We start from the raw sequence: 25,847 nt of genomic DNA on the forward strand, positions 1-25,847 counted from the left end.
TCTAGACTCTGAGCTCCCTTTTAACCTCCTCTCTGGGCCTTTGTGCAGCATCCCTTCAGTATTCCATCCCTGTCTCCTTCCTTGTAGCGTCAACCAGCTGCCATTAAAACAAGAGAGAAAAATAAAATAAGACCAGTTTGGAGCGTGGGGAGTGTTTTCCTTTGTCTCATCAAATATGATGGGATTTCCTTTTAACTCCCATGGTAAAAAGTTTTACATAACCAGGGCTTAATGTGGATGAGATTCATTTCTGCATCAGGTTTCCCATCCATAAAAATGTCATGCTTTTAATGTCTGATATTTTGTTCAACAAATGGGAATTTCATACCACTAGGCGGAAGACAATCCATTTTCTTAATGGAATATGCAACTTGCAGATAATCCTAGATCTGAAGACCTGAGACATTTATATACTTAGAAAATCTACTTTATCTCTAAATGGTTTTACCTTTTGGGCAGGATTATCTTCCTCCTTCTGCCCCCTCCCCCCATTCTCAGCTGGCTGATTTCATAGGGGGATTGCTAAAATGCTGAAATAAAAGTTTATGGGACTCTCTGCGTCATTCTGAAAATAGTTTATCTGAAACATATATAGTGTGAATAAGCTGTATCCTGGCTGGAAAAGTATAAACGTATCATTGGTGGGAATAACCTGCATGGCCACATGATGATTTTCAGCGATATCTCAGCATTGGGCCCAAAGCAGATGGACCATTGGCTCCCTGAAATCCATGGTTTGAAAAAACTTGTGCCTCTTCTCCTCTTTGGAGTGATCTCCGCCTTCTCTTCCATTGTTATTACTAACCATGGTTTCATGTTACATTGCACTGATTACAGTGGAGATCAAAACTGTAGTTTGAAGTCAGTCCTGGATAAGGGTCCAAAGGTCATCAATATAATCTGGTAAATGAATTGATTAAAACCCTTTTCATCAACAAAAGGCATGCCCAATTACTCTCCCTCCCCGCCTCTTTTATTTGCACTATTTTCATGGTATAGTGGTAAACTTTGTCATGTAGGAGCCTGACAGCCGTGCCCCTAAGGAGGGTAAGGAAAGGCAGGCTATTCTGTTGATCTGTTATTACACACATACACACACACGTACCAGGGAGGTACAAAGAGTAGTAGTACATAGCATAATACTCAATTTGAAGGTCAGCAGAACTGCAATATTATGCATAATTTTCGGGAGTCAGCTCCATTGAATTTGGTGGTGGTCCTTTCTAAATGCATACATTCATGTACAACACATTGAGCTTTTACAAAAGGGCAGCTGAAATGCAACCTTCAGCTTTTAATTACAACTGCAAACAATCATACAAAAAGTGTTACTATTAAAACTACTAGTGTGAAGTAGGAGCCTTGAGAAAGAAAAGGAAAGAGGCATCCAGCCTCTGCTTCATCATTTTCCTTATTTGCTGACTTCCTCTATGCTCATCTGTCACAAACAAACCCTCATTATTTATTTATTTATTACATTTATATACCGCCCCATAGCCAAAGCTCTCTTGGCAGTTTACAAAAATTAAAAACATTGAACATTAAAAACAAATATACAGTTTTAAAAAACATACAAAGTGTAAAACCATGAAGCACAGATAAACCAAGTAAAAGACCAGAAGTCAGAGCTCAGCACATACTGTTGGAATGCCTGGGAGAAAAGGAAAGTCTTGATCTGGCTCCGAAAAGATAACAATGTTGGCGCCAGGCAAACTTCATTGAGGAGATCATTCCATAATTTGGGGGCCACCACTGAAAAGGCCCTTTCCCTTGTTGCCATCCTCCAAGCTTCCCTTGCAATATGCACCCGGGGGAGGGCCTTTGGTGTTGAGCATAGGGTGGGTTTGTGTTGGGAGAGGCGTTTCGTCAGTTATTGTGGTCCCAAGCCATGTTATCAGTGTATTATCAGCTCATTCACTTGGCAGAGCAAGGAAGATCCAGCAATTACTCTTATGCTCTGGCCGATTACATCTCCAATCCTGTTCTGAAAAAAAGAACAATCCCAGGACAGCTCTCATCACCTGCATTCTCATCCCACTGCATGCCTTACACAATCATGGCGGGCAGATTCCCTCTTTGAAGAGCATTCCCATTCTCTCTTACACAGGAGAAAATACCGTTTCTAAAATGGTGCCTATTGGCACACATTCATAATCCCCGTGTATCACTAAACCCTTCCTTCTATCCTGCATTTGCTCCAGATGAGATTGAAACCACAACACATGGTTTTTCCCTTCTCATTTAAAGTAGCTTTGTTGGTTTTGAAGTTCTTTTGCATCAGTAGTGATAACTTGATTATAAATCGAGTCCTTAAATGTCAGGAAGTTGCTGATTTCACCTGAAAACAGACATTAAGAAACTGCAATGAAAGCTGTGAACTGTATTATCTTAGCTCATCATTCTTCTTACTGTGCACCTCGTTTAACAGCTTTTACCAAATTAATTCTTGCAGAAAGCAACTTGATTGCAGTAAGGGTTGAAGCAAGCTCAAGCAAGCTCCGAAAGTTTGATTAACTGTTAGAAAGAAAGAAAAAAGGAAGTAATAAAAATCAGCTCCTTGTCACATTGCATGCAAATGAGCCCCTGAATAATCAAGGGCTCTTGAATGAACTTGGCTACATATCAGCGAAGAACAGCATCAGGCACGCAGAAGCAAGCGAAGTCGTAGTGAACAGGGACCTCGGAAGAAGTGAGAAGATTTCATCAAGTGTTTGAGCCAAAATGGGGAAAGTTGTGGTGGTGGGGGGGTAGAATTCATGAATATTTTCACCCTGGGTGAAATGTTCCCCTTTGACTAAAAGGTACAAAACTGTTTGAAAAAAGAATGTTTGCAAGGGGATGAGTGTCTGGTGGTGCCAGGGAACACATCCTTCTATCTGAAGAGGTTGGGCCAATGTCTCATATTACGGTGAACATCCACACTGGATTGTAACACACTGTAGAGAAAAGAGGCTCTGGACTGGCAAGGATAATGTGAAAAAGTAGTAGATGAGGGAGTCATGAACCTTTTCATGCCTCCTGTAGTGGCAATTTTCACGTCAAAAGTCAGCATAGCACAAATTCCATCTAACTCTTCTCTGAAATGCAAAGAAGTAGAATCCATATGCCACAAATGATATGCTCCCTAAATGTGCCAGCACTCCAGTACACCCAAAGAACGTTTGCAAGCTCATAGGTTCTCCTTTTCACTACAGTGGCAATTACCCCACATTGGGCAGAGTGAGTGAGATTCCCCACACACTTTTACAACCCTTGAGAAATGCCCTCATTTTCAGCAGTTTAACTGGTCTGTGAGTTCAAATTCCCGCTCGTGTCTCCTGGGTGTCAAAGGCCACCTAAAGATCACCCCCACAGGGAGTGGCTCAGTGGTTACGTGCCCTGCCACCTGTGCAGCTGTGGGCAAGCAGCATAGTCCCAAAGAGCCCAGTTGCCCCCAGCTGGCAGTTGCAGACAAGAAGGGGCTGGCTTGTGCAGCTGTGGCAAGCTGTGCAGGCCCTAGCCAGCTGGGGAGGACTAGCCTCAGAGGGAGGCAATGGGAAACCCCCTCTGAATACTGCTTACCATGAAAACCCTATTCATAGGGTCGCCATAAGTCGGGATCGACTTGAAGGCAATCCATTTCCATTTTTCAGCTAGGACACTTTGATACAGTTGCCTCAGCAGCTGTACAGTAATGTGTGTGTTTGCCACACTGTACTGTGGCCATAGCAAAATGTGGATGTACATCAGAATGCACATCCCAGCATACATGTTATCCATCTGCACTATATTGCTTTCAGTGGGATATCTGTTTGAATGGCGATTCTGCTGTGGCGTTTGGAGCTGGAGAGGGCAGTGCAGGTCCTATGTGCTAATAGGATTATAACATAAGCATGTTCTCTACATGATTCCTGAAAGACTTGGGGGGGAGTGTTTTTTTATTTCTTTATGGAACGCTTCCCAAGAGACCTTGCTTCTTTGATATGTAACAGGGGGGAGTTGAAAAGGATAGGTGCCACCACATTAAAGGCCTGATCCCAACATCATGTGTAACAGATATTCTGATAGGATGGTATCTGCAGGATGCCCTCTCCTGCAGAACACAGTTACTGATTGGATAGGTAGAGGATGAAGCAATCTTTCAAGTAGCCTGGTCCCAAGCTGTATAGGGCTTTGTACACCAATACCGGGGCTTTGAACCTAGCCCAGTAGCTAACGGGCAGCCAGTGCAGTTAGTTCTTTCAGTAGCAGTGTAATGGCGATATTTCATCCCAGCAAACAGTGCATTTTGCACTAGCTGCAGCTTTCAGGACAGCCTCAAGGGCAGCCCCACATAAAAATCTCACCATAGTTCTGTTTTACATGTAAAAACAAGAAATATGGCAGCAACGGCTGTGAATAGGTGTAAACAAAGCTAAAGAGTAGAAGCCTGGGAGTGACAGTGTTTGTTTTATTTAGGATGCACACATAAAGGCACCCTTTTTGCCTTGAAAATGTTTGAGAATGAAAATGCTCTTTAAGAAAAAGTTGGTATAAAGGTTCTTCCAGCTTAGCTTTGCTATATCGGCTGACATGGAATGGATATCCAGACCAGATGCAGGAACGATCTTTGGCGGTGTCCCTTCATTTTGGCTTCTTCTGGCTACGTTGCACAAGGGCCTGTGTCATTTAGATGAGGGCAGAGAGCAATTTCACACTGACAGGACAGCCATCAGTAAAGGTAGAAAAGTACTCGGATCTGCAAACCATTTCCCCACGCACTCTATGTCTCAGTTCTTCTCAGCAAGAGCAGAAGCATCTTCAGTTACAAACCTCCAGCTCCAATAGCAGGTTTTATTTAGTACACTATAAAGACAGTCATTTCTCAGATCATAAAAAGGTCTCCACGTCATTTTCTCTGCGGCGAGCTTTCCGGTGGAGTGGCTGTATCTCTGGGCTTTCATGTCCCGTGAGGCTACGTGGCTCTGTGTATTTATATGCCAAAATAAAATTCAATTTTGCAAATTTTATTAGGTGTGAATTCACACTGGATGGGGGGAAAACCACTTTGTAGAGGGAATGGTGAGATTTAATAAACATCTGCAGATTGAAATTTCTAAGATGAAAATGAATCTTTGACAGGATGGGGTAGTATTGTCCCAGTTTTGTTAGACGTAGCTAGTTCTTCCTCTGGCTTGGAAGGTGACGCAGAGCATCAAAGGAGAGAAACCTCCAGCTTATGCCACCATAAAAGGCAGGTGAAGCATCTCTGGTGACACAGGAGTTGGAATCCAAGGATGGTAGAAGTGGTACTTCTTCATCTTGAAACTCCCCATGTGTGAAGGCCAAGGGACAAAGACTAAGCTTTGATAGTTCCCTCATCTGCACTATACATTTAAAGCAGTATCATATCATTTTAAACAGTCATGGCTTCCCACTAAGCATCTGGGGAACTGTAGTTTGTGAAGGGTAATGAGAGTTGTTAGGAGACCCCTCTTCCCCTCCCAGAGCTACCATTCCCAGAGTGGCTTAACAATCGGTCCCTCTGTAAATCTGTGAGGGGAATAAGGGTCTCCTAACAACTCTCGGCACCCTTAACAGACTACAGCTCCCAGGATTCTTTGGGGGAAACCATGATGGTTTAAAGTGGTATGATGCTGCTTGAAATTATAGGGCCAGCATTTGGTAAGCTGAGATTTCAGCCACTTAAAGTTTGAATAGCTTCCATGTGGGCATCCATTGCAACAGCCATCAAAGCTATTCAGACTGACACATTTATTTGGCTTATATTTTAATTTAGTTACCTGCTATCGGTAAAGTCTTATTTTACTAGCAAACCAAAACATCACAACACTGTTCTTTATTTCTTTTGGCATTTTTTGGCCTGGTCTGAACTGAATTTGGAACTCCAGTAGAAGAAAATAGATTGTTATACTGCAGTTCTCAGTCAAAGGTACATCAGATAATCTTCATGGGGATAAATTTACCAGTCAGTCAACAAGTCATTGCCCCTACCATCAGGGCATGACTCACTTAAGTCCATCAATTTCAATGGATCTACTCCAAGTAAAATGGACAGATTAAGATGGTCCACCCACGGAGACTAATGGAATCCACGGGATTCCTGAATGCCCTGAGGGAGTTCCCAGTAGATAGAGCAGGTGACCCTGCTGAAGCTCTTGTCACACTGTGGAATAGTAAGGCACGTCAAGCTTTTGACACAGTTGCCCCTGAGGGCCCTCTTCAGCTTTATGGAGCCCGGTTTGCACCTTGGTACACCAGTGAGTTAAGGGCAATTAAACAGGCTGGACAACGGCTAGAGCGCAAGTGGCGAAAGACATGCTGTGATCAGGCCCAAGTAAAACATTATAACCATGCCTACTGTGTGGTGGTGAGGGTAGCCAAGAAGGTCCACTTCTCTGCCACCATCACATCTTCAAGTAGCTGTTCAGTGGAGCTTTTCCACATTGTCAGGGGTCTGTTGACATCAACTACAGGAAATGGAGTTTTAGACCCTTTGGAGGAATTGTTTGCAAGGCACTTTTAAAGCTTGCCGAAGGGGGTTGACCGAGTGGATGCAGGGTGTGGTCAACACATCGTTGCAGGAGGGAGAGGTTACAGCTGCCCTTAAAGAGGTGGTGAACCAACCACTCCTAAAAAAGCCTACCCTGGACCCACTGGTTTGCAACAACTACCGCCCAGTCACAAATACCCTCTTTTTAGGGAAGGTGATTGAGAGGGTTGTGGCACAGCAATTGCAAGTACTCTTGGATGAAACAGATTATCTTGACCCATTCCAGTCTGGGTTCAGGCCTGGTTATGGGACTGAATCAGCCTAGGTCACCGTGACATTTATCAAAAGAAGAACAGGAAGAGTATGACCCTGTTATTCTTACTTGATCACTCGGCAGCTTTTGATACCATTGAGCATGGTATCCTTCTGGGCCAACTTGGTGAGATAGGTATTGGAGGCACTGTTTTACAATGGTTCCGATCCTATATCTAGTGTCGTTTTCAGAGAATAGCATTGAGTGATTGTTTTTCGGTCCCCTGGCAGTTTTATTTATTTATTTATTTATTACATTTATACCCCACCTTTCTTTTTATGATAGAAACCCAAGGTGGCTTACGTACAGTTCCCAGGCGGTCTTCCATCCAGGCACTGACCAGACCTGGCCCTGCTGTCCTGCCCAGAGTGAGACTCACAAGACAGAGACGAGGGTGGAATTAATTCCTTTTTTATTAAAGTAACATCGAAGGCAATACATTTCATAGGCTAACACTATGCTAACTCACTGCAGTCCCTAACTAGGCTACCTAAGTACACTCTGCAGCATGTGCAGCAAGTTGACTCTGCACCCAGGTCAGGGGGGAGCAGGCTTAAGTAGGAAAGTTCTTTGCCCGTAATCTCTGACTCCTTCAAAGACCCTCCCTTTGACCAAAGCGCTTCTTCCAGCGTCTGGCGCAGGGCAAAAGGGGGCATGCCTCCTCTGGCTCATCTGACAGTACAGTCTCGATAGGTGCCAACTCAGCTTCAGGGGGTGGGGAAGTGCTTGAAGTGCCCAGAGGGGAGCTCGGGGGGGGTGTGGAGTTGGCGTGTGTGCCAAGACATCCCCCAATGGCTCTATGGGGACGTCTGGAAGTTGAGTGCGGTGTTCTTTGGCAGGAGAATTGTCTGTGGGACAGTGTCAACCACACCCCCTCCTGCCTCGTCCTCGAAAGTCTCAACACCCTCTGATTCTTCCCCTTGCCCTAGCGGCCAGAACTGATGCTCATCCAGGCCCCCTCCTAGATCCTCCTGAAGGAGCTGGGGCTCGACACCTGCTTAGCTTCAGCAGGGAGCTGGCCTTATGTACCTTCAGACCATAGCCTGGGACAGTTGTGCTGTTGGGAGCTGCATTGTCCCCCATGCTGTTTAACATCAAAATGATGCAAAATGAAGCCCTTGGGAATTGTCATCAGGAGATTTGGGGCAAGGTATCAGCCGTACGCTGATGGTACCCAGCTCTCTTTATCTGTAACATCTGAAATGCGAGAGGCCATGCAAGCCCTGGACTGCTGCCTGGATTTGGTGGTGGGCTGGATGAGGGCCAATAAATTGACTCTGAATCCTAGCAAGACGGAGACACTGCGGGTTGGTGTTTCCCAAGTTCAGATAATTGGTCAGTTGCCTACTTTGGATGGGGTTGTACTCCCTCTGAAACAGTAGGTCCATAGTCTGGAGGTGCTCCTGGATCCATCTTTGTGGCTAGAGGTCCAGGTGAGCTCAGTGGCTAGGAGTGCCTTTTACCAACTTTGACTGGTAAGACAGTTGCATCTGTTTCTGGACTGGGATAGCCTGACCTCTGTTGTCCATGCACTGGTAACCTGCAGGCTGGATTACTATAATGCTCTCTATGTGGGGCTGCCCTTGAGGTTGGTCTGGAAGTTTCAGCTGGTGCAAAATGTGGCGGCGAGACTGCTCACTGGGGCAGGGTATGGCCAATATGTCACCGTACTGCTAAAAGAATTGCACTGGCTACCTATTAGACTAGGCTAATTTCAAGGTTCTAGTTTTGGTGTACAAAGCCCTATACAGCTTGGGACCAGGATAGCTGAAAGACAGTCTTATCCCTTATATGGATGGACTGCCTTCAAGTTGATCCCAACTTATGGTGACCCTATGAATAGGGTTTTTCATGGTAAGCGGCATTCGGGGGTGGGGGTTATGATTGCCTTCCTCTGAGGCTAGTCCATCCCAGCTGGCAAGGGCCTGCACAGCTTGCTCTGCAGGTGAGGGCCTCCTGCTGATACCATCTTATCGGGAGGTCCGTTCCACACAACAAAGGAAACGGACCTTTAGTGTAGTGGTACCTACCCTTTGGGATTCCCTCCTCTTAAATATTAGACACCCACTCTGTTATCTTTTCGGTGCCTATAGAAGACCTTCCTCTTCCAACAAGCCATTTAAGTAGAGCCCTTATCCCAGTCTGAGTCTGTGTTGGAATTGCTTTTCAATATGTTTTTAAACCTTTTTAAAAAGTCTGCTTTTATGATGTGTTAACATGTTTTTAGTACTTTTGTTTGCCGCCCTGGGCTCCTACTGGGAGAAAGAGTGGGATATAAATCTAATGAATGAATGAAACATAGTTACATGCAAGCTCATATAACTTTTGCATGTGTTCTCCCATAAATTGTTCTGTTTCCACATTAATCTGCATTTTTTTTAAAAAAAAAATATCCATAATAGCAAAAAGTACATAGTGTTATAGGGTTGAGGGTTAGTTGGTTTGGATGTCTGTGGGTACCCTCCAAGCCTGTAAAACTGTGGTAGAGAAGCCTGCTGAATTGTTCAAGCCAATGTCTTTGCTGATGGACCTGATTTACATGTCTGAAGACTTGATTGAGAGCAGATGTGATGCCATAAGAATGAGGGCACCACCACCACCCCGTGGATGGAGCCCCATCTCCCAATCTTAGGGCAAAGGGACCATTTTTGTGGGTTTTAGTCTGATGTGGAGCTGGGAAGACACAGAGAGGCTTTCTATCTGTGCTGAATCCAAGGCCATGGCTTTGGGGCGCCTCCCTGGAAGCCTAATGGAGAAGCAAGATCTTTTGGACTCTTAATGCCCTTCCATCTTATGCTCAGGTTGTATATATGTGTCAATAAGATCATACATCATAATGACACCATAGCCTCCAGCCATCTTCTGTAGAAGGAAATCAAACCCTAGGAAGCGCTGGATTCCCAGGAATGGAGATGCAAAATCCTTTGGACTGTTAATGCTGAGAGCCTTTCCATTTTATGCTCAGGTGGTATATATGTGTCAATAAGACCATATATCATAAAGACACCACAGCCTCCAGTCACCTTCCTTCCAAGGAAATCCAACCCTAGGTAAATGCTGGAACTCCTGGAATGGAGACGCAAGATGTTTTGGACTGTTAATGCTGAGAGCTCTTCCATCTTATGCTCAGGTTGTATATGTGTCTGTAAGACCATATATCATCTGCACCCTCCTCTGTAGCTTCAAAGTTGGGAATAAGGCTGGCTGCTCATCAAGCTGACCAGAGGGCACCACCTCGCTCTTCATGGCGAGCAGAATTGTTGAAACCTGAACATATGCATTGCCTTATATCAAATTTCTTATGTTCATTAAGTGGTAGCATATACTGTCCATCTCAAGCTGCATTTAGCACAGTTGTCAAATAGCTTCCCCTTAATAAGAACTGTTGGCCAAAAATTAGATGTTTGGTGAAGAAGCAACCAAAGGTTTGGTTTATGAAAGATTTAACACAGATCCTTCTTTTTCTGTTGCACAAAGGTTCCTTTCCACAGCTTCTGTGTTATACACCCGTTGTTTAAATATTTACACAGGCTGAGCCACGTTTTCTGTGTTTGCAACATTTGCCATAGCTCTACCCTTTTCTTTCACAGCAGCAAAAACAGGCTTCGCTGTGTACAGAAGTACCTGGAAAGAGCCCCCAGAGAACTTTCCTTCACTAAGCATAGCAGGTTTATGATACATGTGAGTTTGTTCTGTTTGTTTTAGCAAGAAAGCGGCAAAGTAGAAAGGGTGGTAGATACAGGAGATACTCTGGCCTAGTGAGTAAAACCCTAGATGGGTCATCTTCTTTGTTGCTGCTATTGATCAGAAAGATTAACAGTTCAGTTCAGTTTTATTACGGTCATAGACCCATATAGGTATTGGATAAAATACAAAGAGCAACATTGTACAAAGGTAAAATGAATAAAAATATAAAACAAGTAAAGATTGGTTAATTAATAAGCATGAAAGTAAAACATAGGGATGAGAGACTCTCATTATGTGTCAAACTTGTTTTGACGCTTATATTGAGCAACATAGAGAAATTTGGCCACCAACTCGGTTTGAGATCTGTTAGAACCACTCAGGAGGTAGATTATCAAACGTTCAGGGGGTAAATTGGGAAATTTCGTTATAAGTGGGGTGATATATTGGTATCGTTCCTGTTGATAAAAGGGACAGGCAAACAAGACATGGGCGAGGGTTTCCAGAGCATTCGTTTTACACGGGCAAAAACGTTGATCGTGTGGAATACCGTAGTATCTACCATCCATAAGTGCCGAGTCCAGACAATTAAATCTGGCTTTTGAGAAGGCGTGTCGGAATTTGGGTGTTGTTAGGTATTCAAGATATAAAGGATATTTTGACGGATTTAAAGGCAGTTTGTGATGTAGGGGAGAGCAAGTTTTGAGGGCTGCAGTAGTAGAAATTTGTCGGTCTAAATCTTTGAGTCTGGTACGAATGGAGAGACTGGCTGACTTAGAATCTAATAGGGTTAACTGTTCTAAGGAGAAGCCTAATCGGGGAAGTTTTTCGTGATAGGATTTCATCCATGAGGAGAAATAAGGATCATCCCGAAGGGAAGTTAAGTACCCAGGGGGACAGTTATAAGAGAGTTTAATCCAATAGTTAAAGGCAATTGTCCAAGCTTGGCATTCAATCGATGGTACACATGCTTCCAATCTAAGGGCTGCATTTGGAACAGATCTTGGCAACCCAAAGATTTGCCTGAGAAAAATTGATAGAACAGCCTCTATGTGGGGTTTGTAAGCCAAGATCCATAAAGGGGCACCAAACAGTAACTGAGGGATAATCTTGGATTGAAAGACTTGTATTGCTGCAGGGATGTAGTGCCCACCTTTGATGTAAAAATAACGTAAGATGTTCTTGGATGTGGTACGAGCAGTACACACCGCCCCATGAATATGTGGGGCCCAGGAGAGGGTAGAATGGAAGAGAATGCCTAAGTATTTATAGGAGGAGACTTGAGCAATTTCTTGCCCTTTAATTGTCCAATGAGAAAGTTTACGGCTCTTGGAAAAAGCTACAATTTTAGTTTTGTTATAATTGATAACTAAGTGATTTTCCAAACAGTAGGACATAAACACTTTCAGCAATCGTTTGAGGCCTACTTTGGAGTAGGATAGAAGGGCTGCGTCGTCCGCATAAAGCAGGACAGGGCATCTGTGCAGACCGATTCTGGGTGAGTGAAAATCTGGAGAAAGACAGTTGGATCTTAGATCATTCAGGAATAAGTTAAAGAGAAGGGGAGCCAGTACACAGCCTTGCCTAACCCCTTTCGTTGTGAAGATGGTATTGGTCAGTTCCCCGTTTCGGCCACAACGGACCCTAAGGGAAGTGTTCAGATGTAAGTTGTAAATAAGGAGCAGTAGTCTTTTGTCTATTGTAGTATTTGCCATTTTTGACCATAGGAATTCCCTGGAGATGGAATCAAAGGCGGATTTTAGATCTACAAAGGCTGTGTATAATCCGCTTCCCACCTGATTCCTGTATTTTTCTGCTAGGTGATATAAAACAATGCAGTGATCTAAGACAGAGCGTCCGCGTCTAAATCCTGTTTGTTCCCATCCTAGAATGAGATCAGAAAGATTCACAAGAGAGATTTGGCAGGAGGACAAGACATCGCTACTTCAAAGGTCTGGCATGGTCCTCCTAACTCAACGTCAGGGTTTTTTTAAAATGAGTGCAGCCATTATTTGGGTTCTGAAATGCATGGTCCAATCCTCTGGTCTTCCACACAGTGCAAAAATTGAATAGGGCCTGGCCAAAGGATTTTGCATCAATCTTGCAATCTTGTAATGCTGTCAGAGAATAGTCAGGGGTTGTTGCGCTTGTGGTAGTAACAGAGGACACTACAATGGCACCAACATTGTTTTGTGTGGGTTTTTTTTGCTGTTATCTGTGATACAGCATTTTATTATTGTTATCATCATCATCAGAATTTATCACCCACCCTTCACCTAAAGGTCCCAGGGTGGGTTACAACAATTTAAAAACATATAATTAAAAACAGCCCAAACAACACCACAGAAAATAGGTTGGGTCCTAAAAATATCCATCTCAGGTGTCGAAGGCCAGGGTAAAGAGGTGCGTCTTCAGCATTTGGCCAACGTTGTACAATGAAGTTGCCAGGCGCACCTCGGTGGGGAGGGAGTTCCACAGCTTAGGAACTGCCACAGAGAATGCCTTCACCCAGGCCACCACCACCCCAAATTTCTGAGGGTGATGGAACTACCAAAAGGGCCCCCTCTGCTGATTTTATTTATTTATTAAATTTATTAGTCACCCATCTGGCTGGCAATCCAGCTATTCTGGGCAACGTACAAAATTAAAACATATAGTTACATTAAAATATCAATATTGCTGTTGATAGCAATACCCAAGAGGGTCAGTGGGGAAGGAGGCGGTCTTATAGATACTTAGTTCTGTTAATGATTGCTTTGAACTTGGGCTGCCTTTGAAGACGGTCTTGAAACTTTAGCTGTTCCAAAATATGGATGCTAGACTTTAGACAGGACCAGTTGGTGGGAACATTTCTCTCCAGTAGTTACAAACTAGTAATCAGAGAAGATTGTTATCAGAACACAATTCAAAGTACTGGTTCTTACCTCTAAAAACAGGGATGGCGATCCGGTGGCCCTCAAGGTGTTGTTGAACTGCAACTCCCATCATCCCTAACCATTGATCATGCTAGTTGGGGCTGATGGGAGTTGTAGACCAACAACATCTGGAGGGCCACAAATTCCCCATCCATGTTTTAAAGTCTTATGTGAGTTGGGGCTGGAGTACCTCAAGGAACATCTACCTTTGCATCAACCTGCCTTCCCATTGCAGTCATGGAGAGAGGGGTTTCAGGGGTGGTGGCACCCTCATAAAATCCTTTTCCCAGGATCAGCTTTGTTGTCCTTTAGATGAAATAATCATCAGCATCGCCCACCTATTATTATTATTATTATCATCATCATCATCATCATCCTGCTGGGAGGAAGGGTGGGATACAAATTAAATAAATAAATAATTTACAGTTTTTATTACCACCTTATTGGATGTATGGTTACCCGATGGACACCCGAAGGTCCCCAAGCAGTTTGCTGCCTTGTTTGTTAGAGGTGATGTACTGAATTGCATTACTTTATATGCCATCCTGATAATATTTTATGTTGAAAGGAGGCATATAAATTTAACAGACAAATCATTCATTGATTTTATTTTTCATTTGGTCTCATCCAGTTGATGTTGGGAGCCACCAGGGCTAAAACGAGGAACTTTCAGGCCTGCAATCTGCTGCCCCTTGTGGTAAGCCATTCAAGGCTTATTGATGAAAGAGATCTGGGCTGGAGTGTCCCTCCTGGTTGACTCCACCTGCACAGGGAGCCCATCAATCTCCTCTGACTTGATACAGCTATAAAAAGCTTCTGGGTCAGACTTGGGTTTTGCTTGGGCGACATTCAGCATACCTTTCTCTGCCTGCTTTTTGGAACTCTGATTCTCCAGCCTGCTGGATTCTGCTTAGGTTTTGATCCTGGGGATTTGTGCCTCCATGCCCCTTTCCTGCCACCCGGCATCATAAAAGCTTGCTGCTTGTTCTGGCAACCTGTTGGGTGCCTTTGACAGTAAGCTGCCTGCAACATCCTGTAAATCTGTCCTCCTAAATTCCAGAGTTGAACGAAATGCAAATCAACAAACACAAACGACTGAATGTAGGTGAACACCGCGAGCCCCACTGAATGATCAAAGGCTCCTGCACACATGTTCAAACACAAACAAACATTGCTGAGTTTCTCGGAAGGGTACAAATGTACAGTTCGAAACTTGTTAATGTTAATGAACATCCAAAATGTGTCTTCTGAACCTTTCAATGGTAGATTTGTTTGCCTTCATATCAGAGATGTAAAATTTCTAGAAATATTGACGCCATGGAAAAAAAACATTTTTTCCCAGAAAAAAACAGAATTGTTTGGAAAAATTGAAAAAAATGCAATATTAGCACTTTTAACAGGTTGAAAGTCACTTTGCTACTTCAGGATCATCAAATGTAATTATGTACAAGTTGATTCGGCATAAAATTATCACATTTGGTATATTAAAAGTACATTTTATTCAAACAATTATTACAAATTGAATTTACTTTTTAATTTTTTTACTTTTTTTTGTAACAAATGGATCTACAAGATCCTGAACTGTAAGGAACACCAGGAACCTCTCTCGTTTTGCCAGTTTATGAGGAGCAGGCAACAAACAATTAAAAAACAGAAGAAACCATCAACATTAATAACAAAGAAAATTATTTATGTCTCTGCTAGTTCTCCACAGTGTCAAGCAGACATGAAGCATCCATTCCCATAAAAAGAACTGAGAAAAAAGGAGGACCCAGATGCAGTGAAACATTTTATTCATCATGCTAAAATTAAACATTCCATAATCCATTTTTTTCTTCATTTTTTTCAATTTTTCCAATTTTTCAGAAAAAAACAAAAAAGCCTTCAGAAAAAAATGGAAAAAAACTGAGTTTTTTCTGAATGCTTCCGGGGTTTTTCCGGGCCTTCACATCTCTACTTCATATATGCATTTGCTTTTTCAAATCCAAATCTGCCCCCTTTGTACACACAAAAAACCAAACATGTAAAACAAAATCAAAATGTAAAACAAAATCAAAGCAAGGTAATAGAATAGAGGAGGTTTTTTTTTTTTAATAGAGAGGGTTTCGCTATACTTAATTTTATCCATTATAATTGGACTTGCCAAGAGAGAGAGAGAGAGTCTGGTCTGCTCCTGTGCCTTTAAGAGCAGCTCATTCTGCAGTAATCAGGAGGTGAAATGTTGTACAGCACAGAGATAAATGTTATCACCTGCTACTATCTGAAAATTAAGGTGCTGTTAAAGGCATAAGAGCAAGGCACAGTGATGGGGGGGATTGGAGGGTCAATCCTAAAATGTAATTTGAAAGTGAGTCATAATCGGCACACTGTGTAGACATAAACCGATAAGGCAGTATAGTTAATCCTTTTCGAGAAATAAAAATGTGATGCAGTGGTAAGAGTAGTTGGTAAGAGCATGAGAGAACCAGGTTCAAATTCCTGATCAGCCATGAAAATTCAGGGCCAAGCTACACAAGCACAAGAATCCATTGGGCACCTTTTCCTACACTGCACAACTTAAGACTGGGTGCTCTTTTGAATATGTTTCTCCATTTAAAAACAAGCAAGTCACTCCTTGCCTAAGGAAAACTAGCATGTCAGGGAAAAGATCTTTAGACAAGCTACCACCTCCTTGATATGCTAGTTTTATCTGGGTAGGAGTTGTCCTTTTATAAATACTGTTATTTGGGGGTTGAGATAGATGATTTCTTTGCTGTTCACCGCCCTGGGAGCTTATTGCTATAGGGCGGTCTAAAAATGTAATTAAATAAATAAATAAATAAATAAATAAATTCTTTGGGTCCCCTTCAAACCTTTCATCTTGTATCTGGAAGTTGGGATATGGAAGCAAGAAACCTGTGCTACTGGTTAGATGAGTTTCCTTTGTTAATCTAATAGAGTGGCCAAGTCAGCCTGTGAGTTAATGGCTTATTGAGTCGTCCATCCAAAGGGATGTGGCCAGGAAAGATCCTGTTGCTATTGGAATTCTTTTCAGGGTAGAGGCCCTCCTCCCCCCATCCTGGAGCCAGACAGAGGCTTCTGTGTTTTGGTCTTGTCTTGTGGGTGAAGCTGGAAAGGCACAGAAAGAGGCCTGTCCTCTGTGTCTGTACCTCCAAAGCTATGATCTTTGGGGATTGGGATCTGATGGACTGTTAGTGCTGAGAACCCCTCTATCTTAAGCTCAGGTTGTGCATATGTGTAAATGAAAAAAATGGAAATGGACTGCCTTCAAGTCAATCCTGACTTATGGCGACCCTATGAATAGGGTTTTTGTGGTAAGCGGTATTCAGAGGAGGTTTACCATTGCCTCCCTCTGAGGCTAGCCCTCCCCAGCTGGCTAGGGCCTGCTCAGCTTGCTGCAGCTGCACAAGCCAGCCCCTTCCTTGTCTGCAACTGCCATATGGGGGGCAACTGGGCTCCTTGGGACTATGCAGCTTGCCCACGGCTGCACAGGTGGCAGGGCATGTAACCCCTCAGCCACTCAACTGTGGGGCTGATCTTTAGGTGGCCCTTTACACCCAGGAGACATGAGTGGGGATTTGAACTCACACTCTGGACTCCCAGCCAGGCTCTCCTCCCCACTGTGCTATACCAGCTGTAGTCATATGTGTAAATTACCATATATCATAAGTCTCCACCGAACTTCTTTCCAAGGAAACCAAGCCCTGGGTAAAGCACAGGAATCCCTGGAAGTCTCTCACCACTCGGAGATTGGGGTGCCACACAACAATGTTATTGGATAAGCATATTTAGGTTTTGTCACTTTATTCAGAGTTTTAATGCCTTTTATGTTATAAATAGCTTTGGGACACTGTTCTTTGTGTGAAAAGTGACGATTAAATATAATAAATCAATAACTTAATATTTCTGAATTTCTAAGCCATGGGTCACCAATGTGTTGCTTTCCAGACGTTGCTAGACTACAACTCCCATCATCCTTGCTGGCTGGATCTAGTGAGAGTTGGGAGTCCAACAGTGTTTGGAAGGCACCACATTGGCTACCCATGATTCTAGGCACTCAAACATGCTGTCCCCATCTGCACTCTGAAGTAGTACAATCCAGTCATGTCTGGACTATGCAATTCTCCTGATCACAGTGTTGGTCAAATGACTTCTCAGATAAGCCTGCAGTATTGTTATGAGGACAAGAGGAGATGAGGCTTGTAAGGCATAGGGATGTCGGAGAATTGCAATGGAAATGGGGGTGAAAATTGCTAGCGTTCGCTTATTTGACCCATGCCCGGAACAGAAAGCAAATAGGATTGGTATTTGTTGTTGCTGCTGCTTTCAGTCCACAAACAATACATATCTTCTCCTTTCGCATTGTATTTCTTTTGCATTGAAATGAGTGGAGTGGAATAACTTAATAACAATGTAATTAATTTACATAAATTATGCAAGTTATGTAGTTTTTCCACAGCAGATGGTGAGGCAAATAATGTAGTTTTTGGCAGAAGATGAAGTGCAGTGGAACGGAAACACTGCTTCGTGTGACAAATACAGGGTGGAATGGAAAACGATCCATAGTGGGAACTCTTACAGAAGTGATAAGTAGCTTGTGCCCCATAAATCTGACTAGCTCATCTGTACAGTGCGGTTTCTTTTTGAGAGCACTCTCTTGAGTGCATCGGTTATCCTGCAAATTTTACTCAAACAGAGAACATGGAGAAGGTGGTTCTGCTGCATTGGTGGTTGCTCAGCCAGCTATGGAGAAGCAAAAATGGGAATGAAGAGGGTGTGCATAAGGCGTTCATTGGACTGCTGGATTTCCACTCAAAATCAGGGGGATTTTGGTTGTAAGGAGTCTCAGAGCCCACAGCCAAAAACCCTCCCAAGTGTCTGTTCCAGGGCGGGGACTTTGATGGCTCACCTGTATGCTGGCTGAGGAGAGCATGCAAGCAAGTGTTGGGCTGCCGTTTCTGTAACTTTAGCAGTACTTTTTGGAATCAATGCAACTACAGAAAACTCTTAACTTACTAAAATTTGGGATGAAGGTTTTATTCCTACTTGGACATCTGTGGAGATTACTCAGTAAGTAGAGATCAGATCTCATGGCAGCCTTCTTGTGCTCCTGCATCCTGTGGTATGTTGATGGTTAAAGCCCTCCAAGTTAAATGGCATCTGTTGCTAAACTGGGGGCTTCCCAACCAAGCTGTGTTAATCATACCAATTTGTCGTTTTCAAAGGTGTAGGTACTTTACATAAAATAGTACTCCCTCTATGAGTCTTGCAACTTCTTTACCCTCTCCCTACAGTGGTAAAACTTTAGCATTTCTAAACAGTACTTGAAGGCCATTTAAAGTGGCTTGACATTGCCGCATTGTTCAAAGAAAGGTTATCCGCTCGGTGTGGGAGGGGTCAAGTTTTTGTAAGTAGGGCCGTTGTACTGTACTTAAGGTCTGATTGTTCTCACACAGCTGCCTAAAAACTGAAGCGCCAAACTGTGTTGCGCTCAGGCACAATATTTAAATGGATTTGTTATGTCAGCAGTGATGGGCCCTTTGTCAGAGTTGACAGAAGAATTCTATTGTTCCAAATTTTCCCAGACTCTTTTCCTCCAAAGACAGACCTCTGAAGATAACTAGTCTGTTGTTGAAGAAAACTCTCATAGAGATGCGCAAAGCTGGGGCGGAAGGAGGGAGGACCGGCCGGCAAGAAAACCAATGTATAATATATTTCATTAGCGTGTGGCTAAAAATCTAACAAAACAGTTCGAAACTAAACTCTGACAAACTCGAACCCCAGCTGCGCCCCAGCTGAATTCTTCCCAGCTTCCAAAAATCAACATAAATAGAAAGCTCTTTCCATGAGAGACATGTGGACCTTCCTTAAGGACCCGTTGCTCAGCCGTAAGGCTCATATGGTTCATGCATGGGCCCAGTTTTGCTCCCTGGCTTCACCGCTTAAAAGGTCTTAGGTGGTAGGGCCAGGAAAGAGCCCTGCTAGAGGCCTTGCAGTCCTTGTAGAGTCAGAGATGCACTAGGTTGGTGTTTCCCAAACTCCCCCCCCCCCCACAGACCACTTGGAAATTGCTGAGGATCTTGGTGGACCACTTCATGGTTTTTTTCTGCCTGTTGGGAGCCATTGCAATGTGCTAGGTGCTGTATCATTTTTAATTGTGTTTCTATTGCTGCTTTTACTTCTTATACAGTGTATTGCATTTTACTTTGTACTATTGAATTCACATTGTAATGAAATCAGAAACAATTCAAGAAGTGAAAGGAGCAATAAAAATGCAGTTAAAAATCAGCATGGATATTGAACGCAGTGGATGTGCCGCTTCTCATCTTCCATCACAAATCCACAGGCATGTCACAGACCACCGTTTGGGAACCCCTGGGCTAAGTGATAATGTGTCAGGTTCACATGAGGATTTTGTGTAATCTTACTGCAATTCTCTTAGCTTACCAGAAAATTATTAACTTGTATTTTGCTTGATCAGTACCCCCCCACTCCACCCAGATCCAGTTCAGTGTTCACTTTAGATGGAAATTTGGTGATCACTCTATTTGCCAACACTTCCTAAAGAGACAACATAAGAAAAGCCTGCTGGTTCAGGCCAAGGGCCCATCTTAGTCCAGTATCCTGTTCTCACAGTGGCCAAGCAGTTGCCCATGGGAAGCCCGCAAGCAGGACCCGAGTGCAAGAGCAGTCTCCTCTCCTGCATTTTCTAGCAGCTGGTGTTCAGAAGCATACCGCCTCTGACTATGGAGGCAGAGCACAGCCATCGTGGCTAGTAGCCATTGATAGCCTTATCCTCCATGAATTTGTCTAATCCTCTGTTAAAGCCATCCAAACTGGTGGCCAACTTCCACATATAGTTCTTTGTGGCCATTGCACATACATGTCATTGTCAGGATAAGGCTCTTGGTGTCTGCAGAACTCTTTTTATGGCTCTCTTGCTCAGAAGCAACAACAGTAACGGCGCCAAAAAGCTCAGTGAGGATGATGGCAAAGGAGGAAAATATCTGACCATCTTCATTCCTTTTGATGAGAATCAGAGCCATCTCTGGTTACAAAATTTAAAAAGTCCTTTACGTTTCTAGTGTGTATACACAGCCATATTAATTGTGGAAGCATTACCCGCACAGGGCAAGTAGGCATCCTTTCTGAAATGAAGGAATTGATTCCTTTGAACTGCTGGCTTCATACACTGACCCATTTAATCATTCTGTGCATAGCCTGGAATTTGGACAATGATACAGATGTTCCAGAGAACATGGGAGTCAACTGCACTGTGCTGTCCTTTATGCCCTGCAATGTTGCTTTTGAAGGTCACAATTAAGGGCCGCATTAGGCATTTTGCCCACAAGGTGGTTTGCAGTGATCCCAGAGAACACAGGCCCAAGCGGGGTCCTGTGAATGAGGGCAATCGCTGACATTCACAGTGCTTACATGCACAGCTGTGTCATGATACTTTCCCATCCTTTTTGTCTTGAATGCTAGGAGGAGTTGGGGATAGCGTTGCACAAATATGGTATTATGGCTTCTGAGAAAGGAAGAAGGCCTCCCCCCCCTTTAGAATGAGTGATCCTTGTAGTTATTTAGGCTGCAATCCTGTACATATTTATCTGGGAGTAAGCTAGTGAAGATGGTAGAGCTTATTTCCAATTGAGCATTCCTAGGATCACATTGTTAATTTGGAAGCTGAACATTTTCCCACTCCTGTAAGCAGAGACTGTGACAAAAATTAACATTGTCTGTCGCTACTTGCTGTTTTTCCATGGATAAATGTCTTTTTTGGGGGGTGTTTCGGCCCTCTGTCACAGGGGGGCACTAATTGTGTATTTAAATATTGGGGGAGTGTTTTATTTCTCAGAGAATAAAAATACTGATGCCGGTCATCGTGGAGGAGACTCAGATATGGCAATGACAAAACCACCATTAAGTGTTTCTTATTATAGTGGCCAAATTCATAGTCTGCCTTATCTCTGCTAGGACACTTTCGGAGACCTTTAAAAAGTTTCCTTTGAGGAAGGAGAAAGTGGTAACTGGGATAGCATTACAGTGGTATTTCTGAACCTTACCATTTCAGGCAGAATCACATCATCCATATAGGAAAGCCCTCTATCTTTTTTTAAAGACTACAGCGTGAGAGAGGGAGTGTGTGTGTAAAATGGACAGCAAACCACGTGTTGTATATGTAAGACTCGTCCAATCTCCCTTCGTCCACTCCTCACTTTTTAATGCTTTCTGCAAGGAGACTGTGTACTAATTAACTAAGAGAAGTAACCAGTGATATGCCTTTTTATTTTATTTTATTCCCCTTCCGATGATTCAGAGTGATTAGAATATGAAAATTATAAGCACAATGGTGCAGATGTTTTAAAATCACAGCAGACAGCAATTAGTGACATGGGAACCAGCTGCTTATCTGTCCAGATAAAGCTTCTTGATAGGGAATTACACTTGAGGAACAATCTTTTGCAGATGAATCGCCTAATGCTTTAAAGAGGGGAGCATCAAGGTATTAACTTTGATTTGTGAGCCAGTTTCCTATCAAACAATCTAGCTGATGCCTCTCCAAGAAGGTGGATTTGGGGAATTAGGGAGAGGGGTTATGTACAGGTTAGGAGCTGATTTCCCTCCTCCCTCAGGAAACGGCACATGGAATTGTTTTGTGATCTCTGCTACATGCTTGATCTTTAGATTATAGGGTAACCTTGCCTTGGTAAACCATCTCCGCGTCACTTGTACAGTTAGAGAGAGAGACAGAGTTTGAATAGAGGTTGACTGTCCACTTAAAGGTACCATGTTGGCAAATAGAGAATCTCACACAGGATAATTTCTTAGGTAGATGTCACGTGCCTTGTTGAGAACTCCCGGCAAAGTGGGCAGGAGAAGGTCTGCGACAAGATCTGCAATACTTCAGTAGTCTGGCTAGTGACAGCCCCATACCTGAGGCACCAACTGCAATAGATGAGACGGAGGTCGATGGTGAACCTCCCATCTCCACCCCTTCTGACCCTGCTCTGCCTTCAGATTCACCTCCAGGTCCACCGGGACAGGAGGAATTGGAGCCATGGCCAGAGGAGGAGATAGAGACAAACTGGTAGAGGTGTGACCTGCCCCACTGCCAAGGATGTGCTGCTATCTGCACAAACTGAGCCCATTCCCCAGCCCATCCGTGGGAGTGCCCATTTGATGTCCCAATTCTGATCTGGGAGACAGTTCCCATGCACGTAGTGAGCCTGCCCCAAGTCTACTTAAGTTTTCTCAGGGTGTGTGTCAAACTGTGACAGCATCTTAGCCTGAGTAGCCATGCCTCGCCAAGCCATGTAGGAATCTAGAGACCTGTGTAATCTGTAACCTGATCTATGTACCGCTCTAGACTTTAAATTCACATTTAAAATAATGGGAGGAAGCACGTCGGTGATCTCAAGCTTAATTCTCAGGGGTCGAGCCAGGACAGCAAAGAGACATTAAGCAAGCCTAACACCTTTATTTATTTTATAATCAAACATTCAAGAAGCTGCCTTTTTTTCAGGCCTGAAAGTAATTCCTTTTGCCTCCTCAGGGAATGACCAAATGCAAATATCATTCACTCTCTCACTCTCTCACTCTCTCTCTCTCTCTCTCTCTCTCTCTCACACACACACACACACAGAGAGAGAGAGAGAGAGAGAGAGAGACTTTTGCATGCAAGAGGGATTTGTCGACAAGCCACTCAGAGGTGACACAGGATTGAGGTACATTTCAAGAATCCTGCTTGGACACAACATTGAGAAATGTCTCTCTCCAGCTACAAAAGCAGCAACTGCTGAAGGGGCCAGAGACCATCTACCTGTGTGAGTTTCTGCAAGACCTGCTCCCTGCATTTCTGGCTAATTTCCACCTGGCCTGGAAGGGCGGGGCCCTGTCTCTCTCCAGCTACAAAAGCAGCAACTGCTGAAGGGGCCAGAGACCATCTACCTGTGTGAGTTTCTGCAAGACCTGCTCCCTGCATTTCTGGCTAATTTCCACCTGGCCTGGAAGGGCGGGGCCCTGTCTCTCTCCAGCTACAAAAGCAGCAACTGCTGAAGGGGCCAGAGACCGTGTGTGTGTATGTGTGCGTGAACCTGCTGCTCAGGATGTCTATAGACTACTGGGGTTTTGTTTAGTATTATATGTTATATTTTACTCTATGTTATATTTTAGTCTATGTACGCCGCCTAGAGTGGCCGTTAATTCGGCCAGATAGGCGGCCTAGAAATAAAATTTTATTATTATTATTATTATTATTAAATGAAAAATATTAGTGTGATCATATTTGTCAAGGTAGGTAGATTCTAGATATTGCTAAGCTGTCAATGGGGGCTCATCTACACAGGGTTTTACTGTGTGTCTGGTGCTACTCACATATCCTTTTAATTGACATAGTTCACGTGTCGATACTGGAAACAGAAGCTATCACACACTTTCCCTCCTGTAAATCCTTACTAACCCAATCCTCTGATAATCCAAAAAGGGAAGGAAAAAAATCTTTGTGTCTCTAGGGCTTGCAGACGCTTTGCTCTGATGCTTTTAGGTGGGTGTGTCAGTCGTTCTCCTCTCCACACCCACTCTCCTCCTCCTCCCTTCGTTCATTTCATTTCCTGTGGGCTGAAGAGAAACTTCCAATGTTCTCTCCCATTCTGCAAGCCTTTTCTATGTTGCTGCCAACGGTGCCTTATATTTCTTTACCCCCTAAATTGTGCACAAAAACATAACACTGCTCAAACAAAGATTTATATTTCATCTGTATTGTACCATACCATTTGTAAAATGCAAATAATCGCACTTCCAGGTTGTTGTTTTTTTAAATGAAACTTACTGGTAGAACAAACTGAGCATGCTTGGTTGCCAGGTAACCAGAGGGAATGGAAATGTTAAATTAAAGGGCATGGTCTTTAGGGAAACTGTGATTGATGCTTCCCCTCAAGTGTGACTATAAAACACCGTGTTTGCAGCTGGTATTGAGTCCTTACAGTGGATGGTGCAAACAGAAAGTGGAGGTTTAAAGCAGCGTCTTTAGCACAAAGGTATGCTCCAATGTGGATAAACCCTGAGTTTCTGCTAAAGTTAAATTTCAAGACAGTTTGAAGGATTCTGTTTAGGCAATGCATACAAGAAAATTTGAGGAAAGCACAAATTGGTAATAGCTGAATTCAGACAACTCTCCAAATCATGGTGTGGAGGATGGGGAACAAGCCATGGGCTCGAGTATGTCTTCCTTCCCTTGCATACAGAGCTTAATAGGTTACTTCCTGGTTTTATCACACTGTCGTTTGCCATTACACCTGAAATGGGAAATGGTGGTTTGAGCAAGCCCTTCAAGTCAGGATTGCAAACTGTGATCAGACCCAGATTAGGCAGATTCCCTTCCAACCCCATGTATGCTATGATGACGTTGCCTCCCACATGCCCAAAAGCAGCCATTGCACCAGTGACTTAAACACCACCCACAGTGTAAGATGCAATTCCAATATGATGAGCCAATATTGCCTACAAATTCATGATGCTGGTGAGATTTATTCTAAAGACTTATCTGATTCAAAGCTCAGGCTCTTAGCCATGTCGCTGTAGAACAAACTGTGGCAGCCATTGAGCCTGCCTTATCCAGTCTGCTGGTGCTGGTTGTTTTAAAGCCATCTCTCCTTCTTTCCTCTCTTGTTTCTTTGGCATGCTGGCTGTTGCTTTGTGTCTTGTTCTTCTCCCTGCCTTTTGACAGTGCAGTTCACCCAGCGGGGCAAAGAGAAGCCAAAACACTAGGAGCAATGGGATCAGGCGGGGAGCCAGATGGATACACTGGGAGCAAAATACACTCTGAGTGCATTAATTTCAGCTTGCTGTGCCAGTCATTCTAAGTAAACAGTCTATGCGTATCAGTTGCAGCTAATGAAACTCAACCTGCTCTGAGCCACAGGATCTGTGGTTACCATGCAGCAGGAAAGCACACAGAAGGATTCCCATTACTCCCCTCCACACACCTCCTGAATGTGCAGCCTTGAAAAGCATGTTGAGGAAAAATTAAGGGAATCTCATGATAGAAAGCAGGCCGGCCATCCTGGGAGGTAGAATCTGAATTCAGATGTGTGGACCAGGTCAGATTTGGCCTAGACTAAAAGAGGGCAACTTGACTAACATGTTGGTAACTGGAAATCTAGCCTTCAGCCTGACTGATGGGAGTTGTAGTCCAAAACAACTGGAGGGCAGCTGGTTGGAGGAGGCTGCTCTAACCACTGCACTCTGCTGGCTTTTCATTTGTCTGCAGCAGGGCTGGGCAGACTTCAGGCTTGCAGGATGTATTTGTGGTTCTTTTTACTAGAATCCCAAGACCCACCAACTGGATGCAGGTTCAAAAGACAATGGCAAGCATTAAGAGTTCTGAGCTCAGGGATTTGTTTCTGAGCACCAGAACTGAACTCAATCCTTCCACACAAAAATCCACTCCTGTTTACCTTCC

At 43.6% G+C, this 25,847-nt stretch overlaps 1 protein-coding gene across 5 annotated transcripts in view; it reads left to right on the plus strand.

Moving 5' to 3' along the window:
* Positions 1-25,847, plus strand: part of SETBP1 (SET binding protein 1) — a 351,819-nt gene that overhangs the window by 208,102 nt on the left and 117,870 nt on the right. The gene's annotated exons all lie outside the window — the stretch shown is intronic.

This window comes from Rhineura floridana, chromosome 1, assembly GCF_030035675.1.
Source record: "Rhineura floridana isolate rRhiFlo1 chromosome 1, rRhiFlo1.hap2, whole genome shotgun sequence".
Lineage (NCBI taxonomy): Eukaryota > Metazoa > Chordata > Lepidosauria > Squamata > Rhineuridae > Rhineura > Rhineura floridana.